This window comes from Manduca sexta, chromosome 10 (genome assembly GCF_014839805.1).
Source record: "Manduca sexta isolate Smith_Timp_Sample1 chromosome 10, JHU_Msex_v1.0, whole genome shotgun sequence".
Lineage (NCBI taxonomy): Eukaryota > Metazoa > Arthropoda > Insecta > Lepidoptera > Sphingidae > Manduca > Manduca sexta.
Window position 1 is genome coordinate 514,075 of NC_051124.1, and position 24,661 is coordinate 538,735.

General features: G+C 35.3%; 1 protein-coding gene across 1 annotated transcript in view; it reads left to right on the forward strand.

Annotated features, from left to right (window-relative positions):
- Positions 1–10,147: 10,147 nt before the first annotated feature.
- Positions 10,148–24,661, forward strand: part of LOC115446226 — a 29,438-nt gene continuing 14,924 nt past the window's right edge. The window contains exon 1 of the mRNA XM_037437180.1: positions 10,148–10,282. The gene's annotated coding sequence lies outside the window, so the exon portion shown is untranslated. The remainder of the gene's footprint in view (positions 10,283–24,661) is intronic.

A 24,661-nucleotide genomic window follows, 5' to 3' on the forward strand; every position in this document is an offset into this window, starting at 1 on the left:
ATTGTTGCATCTAACAATCGACATCAAATCGATTCTTGTGATTGACTTCGTAAAATTTCCCACCAAAATAAATGATGTTGAGCGATTTAGTACCTTATGTAGCGTGCTTAAAGTCCATTTTTATAGTTAATGAAGTGTAAAGCAGCGCGCCATTGGCCATTCGCGGTAGTGTAAGAATTTCAACGTTGGTTGAGCTTCGACTGGGGTATATACGCGGAATGGCGGAAAGTGGATTGGACTTTGGTTATTTTTTATTAGAAAATAGTTATTCAAGTTTAATATTATTTCTATAATATTACCTTACTCTTCTGTACCTTCATTCCTCCTCTTTCCACTCGGCCAACACGTCCCCGAGTCCTCTAGCTATAATGTTGTTTAAAACTGATTGTTATAACTCACATCAGATGATCCAATTGCAAAACCTCCGTTATAATAATTTATATGGTTTCTACGTATAAAACACAGAAATCTCAGATACCTTCTATCTATTTGTAAATATTGTTTGTTATTTTTGTGTCACATCCGATTAAAAACCTACAATGAAAAAAATTGTAAATATAGTAATAATATAATAAAGTTTAAGCGAATGTTCAACTTTGGAAGCTTTGGAAGTAAAAATTAAACAAATAATCGAAAAAAGAAACCGTAAAAAAGTATTATTTCAATAACAAGTATTTTTCCATTACAAAGAAAAAATTATATTTGAGATTTTATCGCGGTTTTACATTATGTAAGTTTGACTTTGCGGATGACGAACACCTCAGTCCGCTCCGTAACCACGAAGGCTGCAGTCTTCGCAACGTCGGGAGAACATTAAAATATAAACACCGCGATAAAATATGAAAAATAGTTTTATTTTAATGTCTAACATTCGCGTAAACATAAGAAATCATTAAGTATTTTTTCATTAATCATTTCATCATCTATTTATATTACCACGTCCTTGTTGGCCGCCCGCCAGCCTCGGGATTCGATTGTATTGAGATTTACTGACCGAATGGGTTTTAGTTTTTTTTTATTTTATAACAGTTTACAGCTTATTGATGCTATTATCATAAAGGACTTTTAAATATATAGTGGGCAAGTTATTTAGTAACGTTGCTTAAAATTTAACAGCGCAAGTCTTTATTCTCTTAGAGGTGGGTAGAGATGCAATTAGTACCACATCGTCAAGTTTATTTGCGTCCCGTGATTCAGAAGGGTGACAATCGCCAGATCAGATATTGTTTTTAATGTGAATGAAGTTCAACCAAATCACAAGATTTTATTGTTGTAAACGAAACCATGAACAACTAGTTCATAGTCAAATACACAAAGATCGATGAATAAAGATTCACTTTTCATATAATAATCAATGTAATATTATCAGGTATGTATTATATACTGTCCCATTGTTGGGCACGGGTGACCTCTACTACCGAGAGTGTTATTGTTTAGTCCACACGCTGGTCTAGTGCAGTTTGACAGACTTCACATACTTTCGAAATTATTTTTAGGTATGTAGATTTCCGCGCGATGTTGCTTCACCGTTAAAGCAAGCGATAATTTACAAAGAATACACACATAACTTTAGAAAAGTCAGAGGTGCGTGCCCTTAGGATTTGAACCTGCAGACATTTGTTGCAGCAGTCCCGTCCACTCTTAACCAGGCTATCGCCGCGTCACATATTTACCACTACAGAAATATGTCAAATTAGGTCAACTCAAATATGGGAGTAATGAACACCCAAAAACAATGCAAGCTATAATTAAATATGACTTAGCCGATACAAGGCGATAACGCAATTTAACTTTGTTTGTTAAAAATAATACAGCGGGAATGACATCTGGATTACATTGTAGTCTGGGAGACAGACTTTATCATGGCTTCATGGTAGTAAAATTTCCTGATGGTAGGTTTCAACCATTGCCGAAGCACAAGGATGTAGATTCCTGGTGTATGTATTCAATGGTACAACCATTTGGATCTAGCCTCGGTCGCGTAGTTGTAATAAGTGTGCGATACGAGCGTGACTATGGTGCTGAATGACCTGGGTCGGGCCGAAAATAATTGTGGCTGGGTTTTTCATCTGAAATTTACTCAGTCGCAGTTTGGAGTCGGAAGGATTCTGGTGTCGACTAACGAGGGGTAACCATCTCTTGTCAGTTCCCATTCTGCTGGATCCCACTCCACTTACCATCAGGTGCAGTGGTCGTTTAAAAAAATAAATCCGGCCATTTACCTTCAATTACCATCAGGCGAGCAACTAGCTCGTCGCTTCATTCAGTTGCTCTTACAATTAACTGTATTATACTTAAACAATGATTCGAATAGCTCATTTTACATTTACAACACAAAACACTGAATAACTACTATACAAAGTTGATTAATATAACTGCATCAACAAACAGACTGCAGTACAGTTTATAATTTAAAACCAACCTCTACCAAACATGTACTTTTTTAATTTGCGCAAATGAAAAAGATGCGGAGTTTACAAAGTTGGGCCAGTTGGCAGTGCTTTGATTTTAAAAAGTTTATACGCTTTATGGTACCAGAGGTGGGGAAAGGTATAACAAATTAAAATGTTACTGTACGTAGTTCTGTAGGTATGTTAAATGTTTAGTAAGGTCAGAAATGTTTTTTGTTGACTGCAGTACAGGGCTATCATATTGTATTGTAATCAGTATCGAGTGTAAAAAATCGTAGGAAGTTTAATTATGTTGTTTACCTTCAAAGAATTAAAAATGAACCTATAGAAGGTAGGGGTTGTATGCAGTCTTAAGCCACAAAAAGTATTCAAAGACCAGTTACATGTTTATTTTCGGTGGAATGCAACAATCTCTATCGATTTTGCGTCATATTATTTCGATCGAAAAAAGTTTATTTATCCGATCTGAAAATCGACGTCTGAATCTCACTAAGATCTCACAAGACCAATGAGGCAAACATCCATACGTCAGAATACATCTGATAATCCACTTATCATATGATTGATTGCAACTGCATTAATAAATCAAATCCCCATAGATCCCGATAATGAAGAACACCCTGTGTCTTGGAGCACGCCATGACAAATGGCCGGTTACAGGGTGCTCCTTTATAATTCGTTTTTAACCGTCGCACGTCATCGGCTCGCGTACCTCCTGCAATTTAGCTCGGGCGCGGTTATACAGAGTGGTGCCAATTTAGATTATTTCTTTTTTGGCATTTTTGTATAATTTTGTAGCCATGAAAATCTTTTTTAAAAAGTCGAATGACGGTTTTTGTTCATTTGTGTCGCTATCCGTGCAAGCACAGTTTGCTCTTAACAATATACGAATCATCCAAATTTTAATACTGCATTGTTCTGGATTTCATATGATCTTGAGATACTAAACGTCAATCCAATATCAATAATTACATTTACTATTGTCAAATTTGACTAGCTATCTATAAGAACAAAAAAATCAACACTTAACTACGAAATCCGCCCAACACAGAAGGTTTTATGGCCATTACAGCACTGGATTCGAAGCCACGTCCTGTATACAAGGCCCTCCATTGAACAATGGGCGCGTGTCACGCGATCTCTCCATTTGGCCGAGCCGGGACGGTTTCAGCATCTATATGTTTTTCTGTGTTAAGGGAGAATTTTATACGCTTGTCGTAATTATGTGGGTGAATGACACTGTAATTGTGGGAAAGTTGGTTGTTTTGCTCGAAGTTACCGCATTTTAATCTGATTAATGTAATCAGTATTTTATTAGGTTTAAATCATTTGATATAAGAAAAAGGGTTGATATTATTTATTATTATATAAGGAAAAATGTGCAAAGGAAAGGAGTCAGTGGCGAAGGGTGACACTTTTCAAAATGTAACCCAAGAAAAACATGCCTTAGTGAACATATCGCCGTCAATTTAACAGAAAACAAAAACTAAGGCAAGCTTAAATAAACCTAAAAGGGAAATCAGTAGGAATCGAGTTGAATGGGGCTTCGCTATTAAAAAGAAAGATTAAAAGATTAATAATATTATAATTAACTGCGTTGATAGAATTTTTAAGGCGAAAGTAGTATTGCAATACTGATGTCCTTATTTGCATCATTAAATTTGATAATGGCAACTTTAATGTCACATGGGATATAAATTATAATTTCTTATTTTTTTTTATTGTTATAGATATTTTTGTGTTTTACTTTTCATTACTTCCGACAATTTTATTTCACAGTTAAGTAATAGAAAACATCTTACGCTTCATATACAGCATGTATTTTTAGTCGATGGACCTATTTAAGCATATGACAGTTCATTTTTAAATGTATGTAAAAAATATACGTAAAAGAATTATAAATGACAGATTAATAATAAAAAATGATTAAAAGTCTCGCAAAGTGTACCTTTGTGTTAGCCACTTGTTTTATTTATGGGTTATTACGTATCAATGGTGACGGGTACATATAACTCGATTACTGCCGGCTTCCCTTTCGTAATTTATGTAAAATATAATTATCATTAAAACGATTTGCAAACCGCATTTATGCAAATAAATAGTACCTATATGTTGCGGCTTTTTTGGAAAATGTCACCCTTCGCCACTGTTATGTATGAATATGACCTTTAATATGATCCCTTATTCCCTATATTCCCTTCATACTCAAACCTGGTTTAGAAGGGAAAAATATCTTGGTGTAAATTCCTTAAAAATAGGGTAATTTTATATATATTCGGAACGAGAATCAAACCCTGAATACCCTCCTTAATCCCTCGACTAATCTAACATACTGAATAAGCATGAATTATTTCCTAGTAAATATACAGTGAGAAGTGTCTGAGTTGCTAAGTTTACGTTAACGAGGATACGGTAACATGAAGCCGACAGACGTTTATGGCCAGCAGGTGGATAGAGACGCTTGGATTACGACGAGGCGCTAGTATACTATTTAGCAAAGCTTGAGTAATATGTTTATAATGCTATGTTGAAATAATCATAGTAACTCTAGTTACATTTTCTGTTAGGAATAGGTATAGCCAGCTAAAAAAGTAGCTGAACAAATTCAAAACTTTAAAACTGTTTTACTACTGTATGCTATGCTTTTTATCTAAACTAAAATTACCCTTTTGAAATTTATATTAGTGAAGAAAAAACGATTTTTGATAAGGTCACAAAAGTTTACAACCAAAATCCCATAGACCCGATTCCTACCGGCTTCCCTTTTAGGTTTATTTACTTTTATTTAAGATTTTATTTTCAGTTTGATTGGCCGCAATATGTTACTTATGCACTTTTTTTTGCACGAGTTACCTTTTTAAAAATTTCACCTTTCGCAACTGCTGTACACTATAGTCTGCATACCTCTACCGCCATGAAGTTCAGATTGTACCAACCAGCTCAGACCAGCTAACAATGATTGTAATTACGATTAACAAACAGTCGGGTCAGTCGACAATGATTGTAATGTAGCTTGTAGTGAAACGAGAACACAGTTCGACTCGCGGATCCTGTTTCAGTTAACTCTCGCTCCCGACACCGGTGATATGTCATCGCACTGAGATCTCCAGTATGGCATCTTGACTTCGAAGCAGATACTTAGCTTACCTATACAAAATAGTTAATGAAATTAAAGCCGTATGTAACCTAATTTTCGGACGATGGAAATATTTTATGCCAGAAATTGCCAGCATCATATTTTTTTGATACACCTTCATTGGAAAATATCGATCATTGATTACCGATCAGAGTCCTCATTGATATTGTTTGTTTTTGCTCATTATTAGCACGGAGTCTTGAATTTGTGCTCGATAAGGCGATAGGCTCGCCCCCTGTCATATCATAAGACGGAACACACAAGATGAAAATTGGGTGTCCGGGCTGCACCTGCCTAATCTTTCGGGCATATAGGGTGATCTGAATCAATAAATAAATGTGTGTGTTCAAAAATAAAGCAAAAATCTTTTGATGCACATTACTGTCTCTACCATTCTCTCGCGTTAACTCTACGCACCGAGAATGCCTAATTTCCCCATTTAAATAAATTACAATATAGTCCACAAGTCACGCGTGCGACTGACGGCCCACCACAAACAGATGCCCCCTCTTTAAAATCGTATAGAAACTCCCTTAAGCTTTATTTGAAAGAGTAGCGGTAAGTTCGGACGTCTGTTGTCAGACTAAAGTTTGAGCGCTTTATGAGTAGATTGCAAAAGTTTTGTTTTTGTAGGAAAGGATTAATAATGTTCTTTGAGTTTTTACAGAATGGCTTATTAATGTTTTTTTTCCTAGATATATATATTTTTTGTAATATCACTGGAATAAAATAAAAAAAAAATTGACTTTGTGCAAATTACTAAATGTTCCAGATACCAAAACATATTTCAGAATCATATAAATACTTTTCTTGTCGCCAAAATCAATCAGGTGGCTTCTTTAAATCTATTATTATTATAAAACTATGTTCATATTATTATTAAGGTTTAATATATATTCATGAATTTTATTTGCATTATCTATCAGTGGCAAAGGGTGTTTTCAGAAAAGGCAGCCTACTATGCTATAAATATAATTTTTTTATTTATTGTTAATAAAATTTATTTGAATAGTTTTTTTATATATAATCCGAATAATATATAATCCGAGAATCCGACAGAAATCGGGTTATATGGACCCTTCACCACGGTTATCTAGTCCCTCCCAATCTCATAGCCCTACTTAATTTTATATTCATAAGAAATAAGTTTAACACGTACGTGAAACTAACATCAAAATCTATTTAGTAATTTCACTGGTGGTAGGTGTCTCATATGTAAGAGTCCGCCTAAGTAGGTACCACTGCAATGTCTATTTCTGCCGCCAAAAGGCTTGTGTAGCCACGGTTGTGGTCCGGTTTGAGGACATTGTAGCCAGTGTAACTTCTGGACATAATAAGACTCAACATCTCATGTCTAAGACATGACGAGCGCAGTGGAATACCGTATAATATTTGGTAATTCAAGGTGTCAGATGGCGTTTCTACTTGTTATGTACGCAAGGAGAAGTGAAACGGCTCGCAGTTGATTACGCACTGAGGTTTAATTCGTAATGTGACAGTGGACGCAGCCACTAACTAATTGTCTATGCCTACCTATAGCTATACATAACACTACTGTTTATGGGCGGTCGTATCGGTTACAATCAGGCGAACGGCAAGCTAGTCTCGTCATTCAAGGCAATAAAAAAAAAAAAACAAATTACAAGAAGCAAACGCGTATAAATTTACTTTACCGTCTACTCACGTATAGATAAAATGATGAAACCCTTTTAATTTTATTCCGACTTTACCCAAAGCTCATAACCCTTAAATCGCATCAATCAGTAAACAGAAATATAGCCTGCATTAACGTGTTCAATGTAGCGTCAGACAAAAGGACCCATCCCACGCAGGCACCACGCGTGGGATAATGGTGGGGGTTGGTGCCTTCGCTAATAGGGTCACGTCTGCTAGTGTTGGGATGGCAGTTTATGTTTTTTCGGGCGATTGATTTTGGTTAAAATTTATTTTGGTAGTTTCAATAATATTGGTATTGTATTAATTATTTGAATTTCAGTTGAAAAACGACGTAGATCAGATGTTATCAGACGTCAAATTCCTAATGAATTATTGTTTTATATCGGTATTGTTATTAACAATAAATTTGTATTTTTAAATATACATCTCTACATTTTTTTTGGGCCAGAAACCAGTATTTTACTCATAACATATTTTTTGTAATACAAATTTTTATCACAGAAGAATATAAAAAATACAAAGAGCATTAAAATATTTTCCCCTATTCCTTTCCATGACCCAAACTTTTAACGTTGGTCACTCAAAGTGACCACTATTTAAAAACCGTCCACGCCAGCGACGTCACTACACGTCCAGTGTGCACGGGTGGCCGATCAAAAGAGCTTCCGCTGTCCTCACGAGCCCTTCTCAAATTGTGCTTATACGGCGGTGATCTCTTGTACCGTTGTGTTTGAGAACGTCATTACACGATATATCTATTTAATGATATCGCCTTTTACTCTGGAGGTGATTACCTCTCGACAGACGACACAGTTATGCCGGCATGTTGGAACCAGATATATCATTCATCCGGACCGCGACACTTACGTGGGCCCCTCTGGCGTTTTTTAACACCTTGTATACAGTGGTCGCTATCCGGGTGGATATGGAATATATGCTATCACCAGCAAAAGTCAAAATTATATCAAATAGAAATATCTCAATTAACATATTATTTAATCTACCAACTAATTCAAGTAATAGCCGGTATCGCAACCATTTTGCCTTTTTGTGGCGTCAGTGAGCTGCAATTTCAGATATTGTACAATTGTCTTAGCGAAGTAAGTCATTCGTGGAAGTTATAATACCAGTTACATGGAGTAAAACACAACCCGTATTTTAAACAATAGACTAATAAAGTATATTTTTATTTATTTAAATAAAGTTCCGAAAACACAGATTTCTTATTTTATAAACTTGAATCACATTTTGACGTGTTTAATAATATCATTAGTATACAGAAATATTTTCAGTACCAACTACTTCATAATAATTCCTTATCGCACGATACCGAACATAAATGTACATCAACGAATACGTTACAACGTAAACAAAAATAAACAAGTGATTTATTTAAATTGCTCTCCTCAATTGCAGAAAATGGCAAAATAATTCACATAATTTTTCAACAACATTCGAACTTCAACACCGCAGTCATCATCAATCTCGTTAACTACCGAGCTATAGACCCCATCATACAACTGAAAGTAACGTAATCGACTGAAAAATTAAACAGCCCCGGGCGATTTCAAAGAACTCCTTCGTAGCGCGTAGCTCCGTAGCGTCGTAGCTAGCACTCACGCTACGGAATTCGTAGCGTAACGACCCTTCAGTGGGTTTATTTATTTCATCCCTCGAGAATACTATTAGATAATTATTAGTCTTATCTGAAGCAATGGCCTGTTCTTCAGAAAGATTAAATTACGTCACAATCCTATTTATTTGTAAAGATCTTCAGACAGGAATTGTGGTTTCTAAGCTGGTTATTTAGGATCTACTATTTCTTGAAGGATTTCAATCCAGTATCACTTGAGTTTGGAGGTAACTTGTCCCCCTGTCTAGTAACTAGAGTACATACAATATACGATCAGTGTAAACATTTGCCAAAGACTTGGGCTCTACCCGTGAGTTTAAATTTTAGATACTAAATATATTGAAGGATGTTCATATTTGTTTCAAACTCAGTAAAGGAAAAAATAGACATACATATTCACTCATTGAATCATTTCTTTTATATGTAGAGATATTGACAGATTTTGTTAAAAGTGGTTCATGGTTTATACAGCTTATTTTCGTACCTTAAACCGTTTTTTTTATTTTCCAAAGTGCAAATTAATACAGGCAAATTAATTAAGTAAATTAATTACAAGTCTTTATTTTCTCCAGATCATTTACTTGTTAGATCTAGTAAACTCATGTTATATCTAATAGGTTTTTTGTTAACCTCGCTATTGGAACATTGCATAAGCTCTACTAAGAATGCGACTATGGAATGGTTTATAGAGTTTCAAGTGCAGTAAAAAGTTTCTGTGTTGAAAGAACTTTTCATTAGAGCAGTAATTTACTTTTTCTTTACCATAAGAAACTGTTGAACTTTTGTTAGCATTTTCATTCAGGTAATAAAAATGCTAAATTTTTATTTTGGAGACCTATGCAAGTTTTACAAGACTAAAATATATTTGTACTCGATGTAGCAATAGATTCACCTCCAATCATAAAATGTAAGTACATTAAGTTCTGCCGTTAGTGTTACGAACTATTTATGTAAATAATTAATTATCAACACAATAGATGCAATTGTCACTAACCACAACAATGATACAATCAATGCAGGTTTGAGTTTGTTTGATAAGACATCGCGTGTGCAATACAGGTGGATCCAAGAGTCATTCGCTCAAGGGGTTAACTTTACAGCCCTTGGTTGCATCGAAGTGTGGCAATGACCGCCGCAGCGCATCACGGCATCCTTCCTCCGTCCTTTTCTCTCATTAACCAAGTTTACACTCCCGATTATTGTCGTCCTGCTCTGCCGGAAAACCGCCAGTGATGTTACCATCACAGTCAGTTTACGTCGCGCGGCCGCGACGGACGGACGTGTGGGGCTTGTTCTTGTTTTCTCTCGTATTCGTATCGCGAGTGATTTTTTAACTTGAGTCAACTTTGAGTGCGTGAAGTTTGTGTGTGTTTGAATCGAGTGGATTGTGATGTGCGTGTGATTGGTTGGTTTTCGTTTTGTTTGGTAAGTTGTTTGTAAACAGTTAGTGTGGATCATTAATTAATTAATTAACTAAAATTGTCAGTTGATTTTTATATAATAAATCCAAAGAGGTTATTTTTGGTTATATAGACATTGAGTAGTTATAAAATGTATTAATATAGTATGCATTTAAAGTATTTTTTATGCCATATTTTTATAAGTCTCTACAAAGATGACTGCGTACTTATTGTAATTAGAACAATATGTGACTTTGGTTTGTTTATAAAATGTTTGCAACCTGTTACAATAATTTCTTACGGAGCTTAAAGTACAATCCGGAAAGGTCCCTAAAGGTCCAAAAAGGTAAAGGATAGAGCGTTTACAACCCTCTCATTACAGCTTCAATTGAATTTAATGAGTTGTATAAACTGTTTCATGCAATTTGTGTTGGAGAGCTTAAGTTTCACAATTGACCGTGTGAAAGCCTGTAATTTTTGATAATAGAGATGATTGTTATAATGTGACAACTTACAATAAAGACTCTACCGAAACTTGTAGAATTCATTTGTTGATGAAACATTAACATATGTTTTTTATGTAATTTATGAAAGTATTCTCTAAAAATAGAAGAAAAGCTATACATGTAAACAAGGAACACATTATTGACAAATTCCGAAAACCTAATTTATTCATATTTGTGAATAGCATTAAATATAAAATAGATTAGTAAACAGTACGATCATATTAATTTAATATGCGCTTATACAATTTTCAAGAAACAAAAAAAAATATTTCTGAAAATAATACCATAAATATAGGAAATAGGTATATGATAATTATTTAAATGAAAAGCTGTAGTCTATTTAGTTGTCTCAATGTCGAAATTATAAGTAAGCTCTCAATGCCTTGTTCGTCTACATTTCGTCTGTTGAGTGATTGTGCGTCTCTCTCTTGTTGACATTTTTTCTTGAATTGCACTACGCCTTTCTTGAAGACCAGTATAGTTACTTTGCTCTACCTGAAAAAAATAAGGAAATTTATCATGTCGGATAACTTTTATGCTTTTTTTATAATCGTCTAAAATGTAACTATATGTCGAAAAATACTTTTTGGATTATATATGAATGAAACAAAGCTTTCAGTGCTTTTACAGACAAGCTATGTATATGATCGTTGAGGCATTTTAATATGAATTTTAGAATACATGTAATTGTGTCATATTGCGTAAAATGATAATGTTTTAATAAAATGTAATTTCCTTCGTGCATTAATATATTATCTATATAATGATAATTATAATCATAAGCTCGGGTCTGAACCAATAAACGGATATAGTTTTGACAATTCATGGTCCATAGACCTTATATTTGCCTCATGATGTCTATAATACAGTAAAAACAAAAAAGGTATAATGCACACCTGATAAAGGTGTTTTTTAAATCGAAAAAGTAGCTCTTGTTTTTTTGACCTAGGAATCGTATTCGGGACAACTAGTGTCACGACTTAAGTGACACAACACGAACGAGGCAATCTACAAAATGCACTGCCATTTAATTTTACACGGGTAGTTTGCGTGCTGAATTATTTAGGCAGTTATGGCGTACGGCATAAAGATATGTTGGTAGAATCATCGAGTAATTGGGTACACATTGTGGAGGCTTTATTTCGGATATGAATTGGTATCAGCAAATTAAATTACTATATTTACCACATTATTGACTCAGTAGTATATTTCCGCTTTATACGATTAACCACCAACCATAAATATTGTACCAGGTAAGACAAGTACAATAAAAAAGTGACTTTCCATGCCTTACATTTGAGTTCAATATAGCGATGGATATATTCTGTCCGGAATAGACTTTAGGTATTGGTCTTATTTCTTAAATACACTGACACGAGACCAATGACGAGGGTACTAGAACTGTCTCTACAATAACAACTTCAAGTGTCGGCTATACATCTCTAAACTTAATAAGGTCAAGTTGTCTGCTTCCAATAACCTTACTCTATCAATTTGTCATGTAGGTTTTTTTGTATTAGATCGACTCTACCAAACATTTTGTGGAAAAACTAGGTTTGATAAGGCTTTATAATTTAGATTGTTAGGTATTATTATAAGAGTCTAGTTGTATGTTTTTTTATGATCTGACCAAAATAAAATCACAGTTTTTTATTTATCGAAACAACTTCGTTTATTTGTAGCCAGTGTAACTATTGGGCATTATAAGACTTAACATCTCATGTCTCAGGATGGCGAGCGCTGTGAAATACCAAACAATGCTTTGTGATTCAAAGTGTTGGATGGTGTTTCTACTATTTTTGGGCGGTCGTTTTGCTTACCATCAGGCGAACGACAAGCACGTCTCGTCATTCAAAGCAATATAAAAATAAAAAACACAGTGAGCATGGAATTTGTACCTAATGGTAAATTGCTTATTACCTAGCATATCTTGGAATATATTTGGAGATAAAGGAGTGAGCGTACACTAAATAATGACCAGGTAACATTTTGTAACTCTACCATGGCGCGACACCGTTGAAGTACGTAATATTAATAGGATATTATACAACTAAGGGCTTGTTACCAAACGGGGAAGGGAACCCCGTCACTCGATACTGAAGCCATACTCTCCAGACTGTGCGGTGTCTGTCTTTGTGTAGAGATAAGTAGCGAAAGTAATTATTATGATACCCATATAATATGAATTGGAATCTTGTTTTACAAATATTGGATCAAAATATGTAGAGTTTGTGATTGTTGGCTCTCGTTTCGCAAATATTGGACGTTGGATCAGAATGTAGAGCATTTGTATTTTTAAGCGATTGTTTCCAGGATTTTAAAAACAATGAGCAAATTGCAAATAGTGTAAAAAGGTATGTCAATAACTACTAAAATAAACAGTTTGTTTTGTGTTCGGATTGTTATATCATCAATATCGTATTCAAGCTTATACCTTTATGGAAGGGTAGGCAGAGATATTTATGGGTCAAAGAGCTTATTTTTGTTCAATAATGAGACACGAGGAAACTAATCAACTTACGATAACAATTCTTTTGACTAATTCACGTGTAGTTTTTGATTAGAAAATCCTAAATCACTTCATATAAAATTTTAATGAGGTTCCTGATTCCATTTCCAGGTCTATTTCATTAAAGCTGAATTTGCGCAAGCATTTGACATTATCTAAACATATCTCTGATCACCATAAAAATTTAATCCCTTCAGCCGAGTTTCGGCTATGACGCTCAATTTCAACGGAGATCAGCCAGGTACGCAGAAGATTTATAGTGCACAAGTCTGTGTACACTCAGTTCCTTCAATCTCATAGTCCAGGGAGACTACAATGACCGAAAAGAGACAGGACAAATGACTTTTCGTGCCCTCCCAAGCACGGGGGTATAACACACCACCAACATCCTGACTCCAAGCTGCGACTGAGTAATTTTTAAGATGCAACAACCTAGTCACAATTTTTGACCCAACCTGGGATCCGAACCCAGAATCTAAACGCGGTAGTTTTATTAGTACCCCGTACGTACAGCGATTTTCCTCAGAGGCAGTCACCATATTATAATAATAATATCAGCCCTGTATTATATACTTGCCCACTGCTGAGCACGGGCCTCCTCTACTACTGAGAGGGATTAGGCCTTAGTCCACCACGCTGGCCTAGTGCGGATTGGTAGACTTCACACACCTTCGAACTTCTCAGATGTGCAGGTTTCCTCACGATGTTTTCCTTCACCGTTAAAGCGAACGATAAATTCACAAAGAATACACACATGATTTTTAGAAAAGTCAGAGGTGTGTGCCCTTGGGATTTGAACCTGCGGACATTCGTCTTGGCAGTCCGTTCCACACCCAACTAGGCTATCGCCGCGTCCGTCACCATATTACTACCATAAAATTATTCCAATAACAATTCCTATAACAAAATCGAACCTACATACAGAAGCATAACCAATCGATACATAAATACGCGTGCAGCTAATCGAGCCGGTAATCGAACTTGGGACCGTGCGTGACCCGCCTAACGTTACTAAATGACTATAAGCAATTCACTTTGATTATTTTATAAGTTTCGAGTGTACTAAATTATTGGAAAATATGTTTGGAGCGTATGAAAAGCTTTCATATTTTCTTACGAAACTAACTATGTTGTAAACGACATTCGAGATTTTTTATTCATTATTCAGTCATAGTTTATGCTTGCGGCTTCATCATTGTAGTATCTGTTTGTAATAAATATTAAAAATAAGTCCTAATTTGGGATTTTGATTTTATTAAAACAATATTTCTTCGCGTGTTTTGTTTGTAATAGTAAATAACTTCTCATCAAGCCATGGTATGCCTAAATATTTTTTCTATTTCCCATTACCCAGTTCCTATACGATACTTTACTCGTCCAGAGGCCCATATAAGGAATGCGTACTCATAATTCCAAGGAGGTCGACCAAATATTTCGGTCGCCCATATTAATAATATCGATTAGACCGACTCCCTGAACGGCTGTTTTTCCCTTTCTTTCCGTAATTGTGTGTATATTTGTGTAGATAAGGGTCATGTTTCTTAATATATTGGCAGGGTAGCATATAGCTTCAGTATGTATCGATATTCCTTTAGTACTGTTTGCTGGTGGTAGGATATATTTTAGAAAGGCGACTTCGTTACAGCTTCCGTGCTGTTTTGCCATGTGAGAATAAAAATATCATCTACACCCATAGAGGCAATGAAAAGGAAAGTCCAAAAACATGCCTTAATTCGCCAGTGACGAGGGTGCCGCCCGATGACCTCCATTATTCATTTTAACGGCACAATTTATGCGCTGCTGTTAATCAGATGGTTTTCACTTACGTGTGTGATCGGGGATAGGTTCGGTTTTCCATTAAAGAGACCTTTATTGGATGCTGATACATCAGTGAGTTATTGACGAATATTGATGATTAGAAAATATTTTTTGAGTTCCTTAATCAAGTGTATTTTAGGATTGGTTGTTTTAAATGTATGAATGAGATACTGGAATTCCCCGGCTTCCCCGGAATTCCCCAGCTTAGTGACTGCTGGGCCCTGGAGGTAATAAGAAGGGGACATCTAGGCAAGGAAGTGTGAGGGAATGAGAAGGAAGCTTCTTAGTATGACGGGAAATCTAGAAAATGTTCACGAACCTTCGTGGGTCTCAATGTGAATTGGCAACCACGAGGTATATATACACACCTAACTATGTGCCTAGGGACGCGACAAATGTCCCGTGCATGGGCGTGCATTTGGTGTGGAGACCGAGCGCACAAGAATTGCCTCGGGGAAGATTGGTTGGTTGGAATTGCCAGGAATATTTTAATAACCAGGGTAGCACCAGAATGATCAAGGTTGTTTCATTATTTGATTTTTCAAAATAATCTGAATACATTGGAATTCTTCTGTTCTCTTATTAACAATGCGCGTATATTAACAATAAAGAGCCTACTAAAATCGCAGATTAAAAATTCACCGTCGTGGTACATGTAATATAAAAAAAAGTGCTTAAAACATAGTCCATGTCCCAACCGAGACAACACGGGTGTCCATCTCAGGAAGCTGTGTTAAGAGAATCCAGACACTGCACTGGTTTTCAATGTCATGACCTAATGTAATAGCTCATGGACGCCAATTCGAAGGACAAAATTGCTGTCACAACTTTTTTCATTTGGCCATGTCCATAGGTAAACTTCGCTATTTTAAACAAACTCTTTACACACTGCTGTCTTCAATGTTTTCTTCACCATTAAAACTGAATAACCTTAAAACATAATATGGGTCTCGCAAGCTGTACAGCCAATCCGATCCCAAAGACCGTGCGGTGACAAAGTCCCGGCATGAGGGTTAGCTGTAATAGTTTCCGGTCCGCCGGGCGGACTTATTACATCCGCTTCCGGCCGAATGGCGACCATCGAGATGATAATCCATTACGTTGCAGTTAATTGAATGTGTTTCAATTATTTTTTGCGTAAACGGTGATGGATAGCAGTAGCGAAGGATGAAGTTTTTCAAAAAGTAACCCGACTATCATATAAGTGTATAAATGCGTCTGCAAATTGTTGTAATGATAATTAGATTTTACCATTCGCCACTGATGAATGTGGTGGGTTTGTATATTACTGAGTAGAAACAAACAAGCTATGTACCAAGGACCATAGCTAAGATGCCTTTCTACAATCGCTAACGCTAATGAAAAACGACAAAAACGTATGGGAATGATAAATTTTATCGATAAATTTATCGCTAGAATATGTCATTCATACATAACGTTAGTTACGGTTATTGGTATGTATATTCGCTGCGGCTCCAGAGATTGTACGAGTTCACGCAGAGTATAAGAATTGTGGTGTTCTTGGTTCGATTACCAGCTCGGCTAATACTTTGAATGGATTTTCTGACACTATTTTCCGAGATTTATTTTTAAAAAGAGCTAATGCCGGAAAGATAGCGCGCAATGCATACCAAGCGTATTGTAATGTTTTGTAATATTAATAGTCTCAAGTAGGAGAGGAAAGAAGGCAAGATGATAATAATGATGATTTACAATTGTTGGAGTATAGGCAGTCCTGGCGTCACATAGATGACTTGGCGGGTTTGGGGAGTGAAGGCAAACTACATTTTATTATATTAGAACAAATACTTATTTATTAGAAGATCATTTTTCGTCAAAACCACTATCAGAAAAGACAACACGGAGAATTCTGGAACAACTGAACATTTTTATCATTCTAATTTCAACAATTCAAATATTATGTAGCCAGCTCTCACAACATCAAGAGGCTTTGTGTTTATTTATGTAACTTCATCAACTTTAACCATTTTCTTGTATATATTTTCTTATACGTGCACGCCAAAGTCAGCCTACAGCACCTGATGGTGAATGGAGTGGCGTTCAAGAGAATGTCGACTGACGAGAGATGATCAACCGTTGACATAATTATGCCGGCTTGTTTGGATATACACATGTTGATCCCGGAACGCGTCACACTTACGTGGGCCATTTTGGCGGGTTTCAACAACTTGTGTATAGTCGCTATCCGGGCGGATATAAAATATATCCTTTCACCTAATAAAAATACCTGATTCTTTGTCCAGGGCAGGAATTTGTTCCTAAAATTAAATTTTATAAGAGCAGCCTTACAACGTTGCTCGGGCGAATCTTGATGATCTATCGAGTGCTCATAAATAATGCAAGCCTCGTCTAGTACTTGAAGGCTCTGCTTTGCTATTTGGTGCTAACTATATTATGATTAGAGTTACATTTTATTACTATGACGCGGTGCAAGTTGGGAGCTTTTGGTGTTAGAATATTTTAAAATTAAATTATTGTTTTATATTTTAATTTAATTTTTTTTATTGGAGAATGGGCGGAAATTAAAATATAATAACCGATAAAATTCGTAAAATAGTTTAATTTTACTGTCTAACATCCGTGTAAACAGAAGAAATCATTGAAATATTTTGTTGATTGCAATCTTGTATCATATTAAGATACCGTTTCTATGAGAACTGTAAGAAAATATATATGTAAAGAATGTAGTCGTCATTATGTGTTGTATGTCTGATGTAATAAGTTACATTGTCTACATTGTATCCAGTGTAATTACTGGACATAATAAAACTTAATATTTCATGTCTCAAGATGGCGAGCGCAGTGGAATACCATACAATACTTTGTAATTCAAGGTGTTGGATGGTGTTTCTACTGTTTATGCCTATCACTTACCATCAGGCTAACGGCAAGCTCGTCTCGACATTTAAAGCGATAAGAAAATCTTAGCCTCTTCAATTATTTTATATTTTTCATACCGTCATTCCTTTTTTCTCAGGTTCATCTAGGATTTAAATGTCATCTAGGTTTTTGATCGTTCCACTTAGTGTTTCTACTGTTCAAAGGCAATTACATTACTCACTAACTTTTGCCTGCGGCTCCGCTCGCGTGAACAAGTTTTTACAGGATAAAATGTAGTCTATAGCATTTAGGAGTAATGTAAGTTCCTATTAGTGAAAACATAATCAAAATCGGTTTAGTAGTTCTTGAGATTAGTGCGTTAAACAAACAAACTCTTCATCTTTATATATTAGTATGGATTTAAAACAACCCCATCTCGTCATGCAGTTACAATTTTTTTTCCTGACGTCATCGCTTTGAAATCAGCAAAGTGACATCAATACAATAATCAGCGTAATATTCTTCTTACAATAGTTTAACAGAACAAAACGCGGGGTAATCTTTTGTTCCACGTTAAGTCTGTAATTATGGTGGCTTGTAATTCGCATAAACTCTGAGCTTCCGCGCTGTTTTATTACAACGCTATTGTATTGTTAGTTTATGTTATATAAGTTGTTCGCTCCGTCTGTGTGAAAAACTTTTCGGGTTAAAATTCCCGGGGTTTTCCGGGATAGCCTATGCTAATCTAGGTCTCAGTTCAGAGTCTGGAATAGTATCTAGAAAATGGCAATAGGCTCATCCACAATAATTTAAAAATAAATATACAGAAATGTAGATATTGCGATAGTCTTCTTAGCCCTGAAGAGGGATAAGACATGTTAAGCATGTATAGCGAATCTTCCAAAACAAACATCAATATCATACAAAATATACTTTCGAAGTAATAGCAATTTGTTTACAGGGTCATATTGACATTGTGTTAATAAATTAAACGACATAGCCATTTTTACTTTCGCCAACATTGTGCCAAAATTTATTTGTAGTTTAGTACGAATATGATGTGTGTGTGAGTACATTTCTGATTGAAAATATTTTGATGTTGTCACAATTCTCTTAGAATAATAGTAGTGGAATTAGGGCACGTAAAATGAACATCACTTTTAATGATATTTATTTTGTTCGAAATGTAAATTTTACATTTTTAACTTACATATCGAGTAACTTATTGTAAAGTGCTATTTTCAAGGAGATAAGCATGTTGTTTCATTTAAACGCAATGTCAAAATGACCTTGTATTGTTATTAATATCCTTTAAATAAAATTAAGACGTATTTCTATCTGAATGACAACAGGCAGTATGTGGCTCTCGAAGATAAGAAGCTTAGACCGTCTGCATTACGTCTGACTCTACGTTTGATCAGTAAAGGAGTTGGCAAGACTGCGGAATAACAAGAAAATAAATGTCTAGACTGCTATTTAACATATTTAAACAATATCTCATACAGCTATATACGAAAATGTTTGTGAGGCAATCACGTATGTTTAATTTGGATTTTAGATGTAATTTAGTATGTGTACAGACAGCATTTTGTTATTTATTGTCAAGGCTAAGTAATAGGCTTTCCGTATTGAAAAATGAATGATACCGTATATACATAAAATCACTTCTTTTCCCCGTTTCAAGATAGTTTAGTAAAAGGAGGCCCGATTCCATTTACAAATACAGACTCCGGTCTGATGCTACGTAGTAAAACACAATATTACTTTGCCTGACTTGGTTATGAACCCAAGAACTCAGCCCGATAATCGTACGGCGCCCGCAATATAACTACACCACTAAAGCAGTCGATACCATGATAAATTTCATTCAGGCATAAAACGTAGGCGGCGTTGCCAGCAAAAGCAAGTAAGAATTGGGAAAAAATCACAAGGCGCTTTATTGGAGATGTCAAGTTCCAGATTTTTATGGGGCTAGACAATGTCTGATGTTTGACCTTAACTGAAATAGGTCAGTATTTTACTAGATAAAGTAACAAATCATGGCTTTTTGTGGCATTTTATCTCTGATATTCGGAATCTGAGGACTTCTTGGCGCCACTTCTGATTGTATTGGAGCAAACTTTTGTTTTATTAGGACAATTTATGTTTGAGAAATTTCTTAGTATTTTGTTGAGTCAAGGTTTTGGTTACATTCGTACTGGATAATTGGTGAAATCTTCGTGAAAGTGTTTCTGAAGTCGTAATGGTTCTTTTTTATTTTAAATCGAAATTGCTCCAGATCCTAATATAAAAAAAATGTTTTAAGATAGTTAAAGTTTATAAGTTTAGATGAAGGTGGTCTAAACTACTGACAAACATTTTTACCAATGTTAAATTAAATGAATTCTGAGTACTATAAGCTTTGCGTCTAAGGGTCGGACTATAATACTTAACAGTGGCGAACATCATCGTGGCTAATTTAACAGAAAACAAAAATTAAGACAAATATAAATAAACGTAAAAGGGAAGCCGGTAGGAATCGGGTTGTATGGACGCTTCACCACTGATACTTAAAGCTAGTTCCGAATCCCTAATCTCTTAACTTGGGACACAGCCCTATTGAGTGTCAAACCCGTCGTTATGCATACAAATCGGCCGGAGATGATCGTCGGATCATTTTAATATTTTCATTAAACATAGTGCGGAACTAGTTTCATTATAGATGCTTTAAGTGCAATAACTATTATAATTTTATACCATAGACGCATTGGTGTTTGATAAAACTACTAAATATATAACAATATATAAAGGTGAAGAGTTTGTTTGAACGCTGTGATTTCAGGAACTAATGAAACGATTTTCAACTTTTTTACACTAATACCTACTCGTGAGAGCTACAGGCTTATTTTTATCCCGGAAAAACAAATAATAGGAGACTGATATAAAGGATATATATGAGGCGAGTGTGAAAGAAAGAAACAGTTATTCGACAATATCGGACGGTACAAAATATAAGTAATACATAAAGGATGAGGGCAGCTCAGTTCTGTCTGCTCCTACGGGATAGAGGTATGAAACTATGTACGAATAATAATATAATAATAATATCAGTCCTGTATTATACTGTCGCACTGCTGAGCACGGGCCTCCTCTCCTACTGAGAGGGATTAGGCCTTAGTCCATCACGCTGGCCTAGTGCGGATTGGTAGACTTCAAATACCCTCAAAATTCCTAAAGAGAACTTCTCAGATATGCAGGTTTCAACACGATGTTTTCCTTTACCGTTAAAGCAAGCGATAAGTCACAAAGAATACACACATAATTTTAGAAAAGTCAGAGGTGTGTGCCCTTCGTATTTGATCCTACGGATATTCGTATCGGCGGTTCGTTCCACGCCCAATTAGGCTATCGCCGCCTTTTTTTTGTATGAGTGTACGGACTTATTAGCAAGGCTGTAATATTTAAATTTATTCAGTCATATCAAGAACTATGCTGCCGTCTCTATAAACGATTTGACACAACGGTTACTAGCGCAAGAACAAGAGCAGTTTAATGGAGCGCAGAGAACGAGCCGCGGTTAAAGCCGAAACTTAACGGCTAACTTTGGATGTAGTTCAATTTTTAACGACAGAGTTTTAACTGTATTATAAGTTGTAACGGGTTGAGCTTCGTTTCATTTGAGGGCGTATTGTCGCTTGCCTTTTTGAATATCATGTTAACGTTTCCATCCAAAACCTCGCTTTATTGTCACGTGTGATAGCCAACTGTAAACAATATGTTGCGTAGTAATATAATTAGGCTACAATGTCTTTTAAATTGGCAAAGAAGCTGCTTTGCAGCACATAAACACAAATACGCTCGCATCTGAGAGGCTTACCACATAAATTACTTTATTCGACGCATATCTAACTTCGATACAACATTACGACATTACAAATTATAACACTAACAATCGACTAATAACTCGAATCAGAATGTTTCCACACAGCAATGTTTGTCGGCGTCAAATGAACCGGACACAATCACTATTGGTTTAGGACGCAGACGTGCGGGCACCCCGCGCGCGCTCAGCCGTGACTGAGAGCTGTTTCGTTATGTTCGGATTGTTATGTCTTTCAATACAATCTATTGTTAAATATAGTATTGAAGAAGATAAATATTAAATGTTGCAAATACCGCATTAGTGGCGTAGTGGTATTGGTTACGGTATGACGTCTGGGTTTGAATACCGGGATGAGCAAAGTGATGTTTGGGTTTTTGCTCAGTGTCAGACCGGTATTGGGAATTTAGTGTCTGATATGGCAATAAGTTCGCCCTCATCACATCATGGGACGGGACACACACGGTGAAAATTGGTTACACCTCTGCCTACCTCTTCGAAGATCAAGGCGTGATACGTGTGGTTGTTTCGTTCCTTCATCAGCGATCAGGATGTACACTGCTAGACATAGGCCTCCTCCAAATATTTACAGAGTCTTCAGCGAATTTTGCAATATTATTCAGATACCAGGTTTAAGGAATTCAATCTAGTCTTAATGTAATGTAGTGAATTCTTTATAATGATTGTGTTCTGTGTTATGCCTTTTGTTAAATAATAAAAAAACATAAGAAGCTCAGCAATTTCAAGAATTTCAACTGCCTATATAAGTTAAGCTTAATTAAAACTTTTTTTCTTTTTATAAAATAAAGTAATTCCCTTTAATTTTATTTTTATTAAGAAATATTTTTTTTGGTAAGAACACAAAAGTGTTTAGACGATTTGAAGTTTTGAATTTGTTTAGCTATTTATTAATATAACCTTCAAAGTATATTATAACATTCAAGAAGTCTTACTAATATTCAAATGTCCTGGTTGTCTGTTTCCCAGTTATACAGTGTATGTCACAAGGTACCCGGATATTCGATCAGCCCCTTCACTTCCCCACAAAACACTTTTAAACCAGGAAACAAGCAACCTCACATAGTTAAACACTAGACGATGGCATTAGGGTTGTCAAAATCGGAAAATATTTTACTTGAAATAAAGTAACTACATCGGAGATTTTGTCGTGCAGTCCATATAAAATTTTTGATCGCAGGGAGATATATTATCATAGTAGTTGCCATAATCATACCGGCCTTTCTAATTGCTTAATTTTATTGCACACTCTTAGATTTTTAAATTTACCTGTAAGGAAAAACAAAGTACACTCATATTTATTAATTAAAGAAATCATTGTTTGTATAATCATTGTACAAATGATCTTTTAAATTAATAAGAACTTAAAAACACAGAGGAATTGACATCTAAAAATGTGTAATTCACAGTATGTAATGATAGTCGAGGGACCTATTTAAGGAGGGCATTCAATGATCGATTCTCGTCCTAAACATGTATAAAATATATGACCTTATTTTTTTAAGAATTTTATCTCTACGTTTGAAATAAAAAGCGAAAGTGGATCATACTTAAACGATATATTTATTCATAATCACCAATAAGATAGGTCACACAAGTAGCTAACACAAGGGACCGTATACGTTGGGAACCATACATTTTTTAAGACTTACTCTGTCTATTTTACATTGGTTTCTTATGCTTACTTGAATGTTGGACATGGAAATGAAACTATTTTCGAAATTTATCTCATTTTTTTTCTGTCTGTCATATATCATTTTTCTTGCGTATATTTTTATTACTTATTTATTATAAGTTCTCCAAAAAAGAACTTACTTATATTTAAGCATCACCTGCCGTGTGTTTAAGGTCCCTCGACTACAAATACATACTATATAAATACATAAAATATTACACATTTTACAACAAGCTCTAGGGACTTCCTATTGTGGAATAAAAACAAGCTTAGGTGCCAAGGGAATAAGATGTTGAACCGGAAAATATTCATTACATTCCGGTTCCAAGAGAGTTCTTGATAACCATCAAATTCCCGATACAAAAATCTAAGCACAAAAAATATTCCAACCGGAATTTTTTATTCCGGTTCTAACACCAGGAAACTGCCGGAATGTAAACAGTTAACCCTTACTATCGATCTACAAGGAACGACGTTTGAAAACACATGCGTTAGGCCGTGCAACATTTACGAAGCCTGCAGCCGGTTTATGGCTCACTGCATGGAAGGTTGGATCAAGCCATCATTCCGTACGTGCTCTAGAAGCGGAATTATAAATTATTCTTACGATATCGATCTGGGAAGAGTTAGTTACGTTACTATTGTAAAATTCGCTGGGTGAAGTTAGTTTGATTGTCGGGGCTTGGCCGATAATGGGGTTAGTACTGCTGCTATGAAAAATTTGTAAGATTATATAGAAATGTTAATAATAGATACGTACAATTCATTTATTTATTTGACTAGCCAACAATTGTTTATAACAATACAATTTTCAAACGGAATACCTAAGTGCAAGAAATTCTTACAGGCTAGTTTCACATGCACAAAATAGGTACTTATTAATACATTAAAATAAATATATAATTTGTTTATTGGTTACTGCACTACGTTTCTAGCTACGAGATATTCAATAAACAAACTTAATGTGACTCTTATGTGCGGAACCAAATTATTGTATAGGATTAATTTCTTAGAAGATATCTCCATTTTCTTCATTCTCCATCTTCATCTTACAAATGGACCAACCAGAACAGTGATTTTTGGATATGCTAACAAATGAGTTATGGATCGGTTCATCCTCAAAATCGTATTACAGATTTAGATTAGGATTGTATATTTAAACCGGCTTTTAATATTGA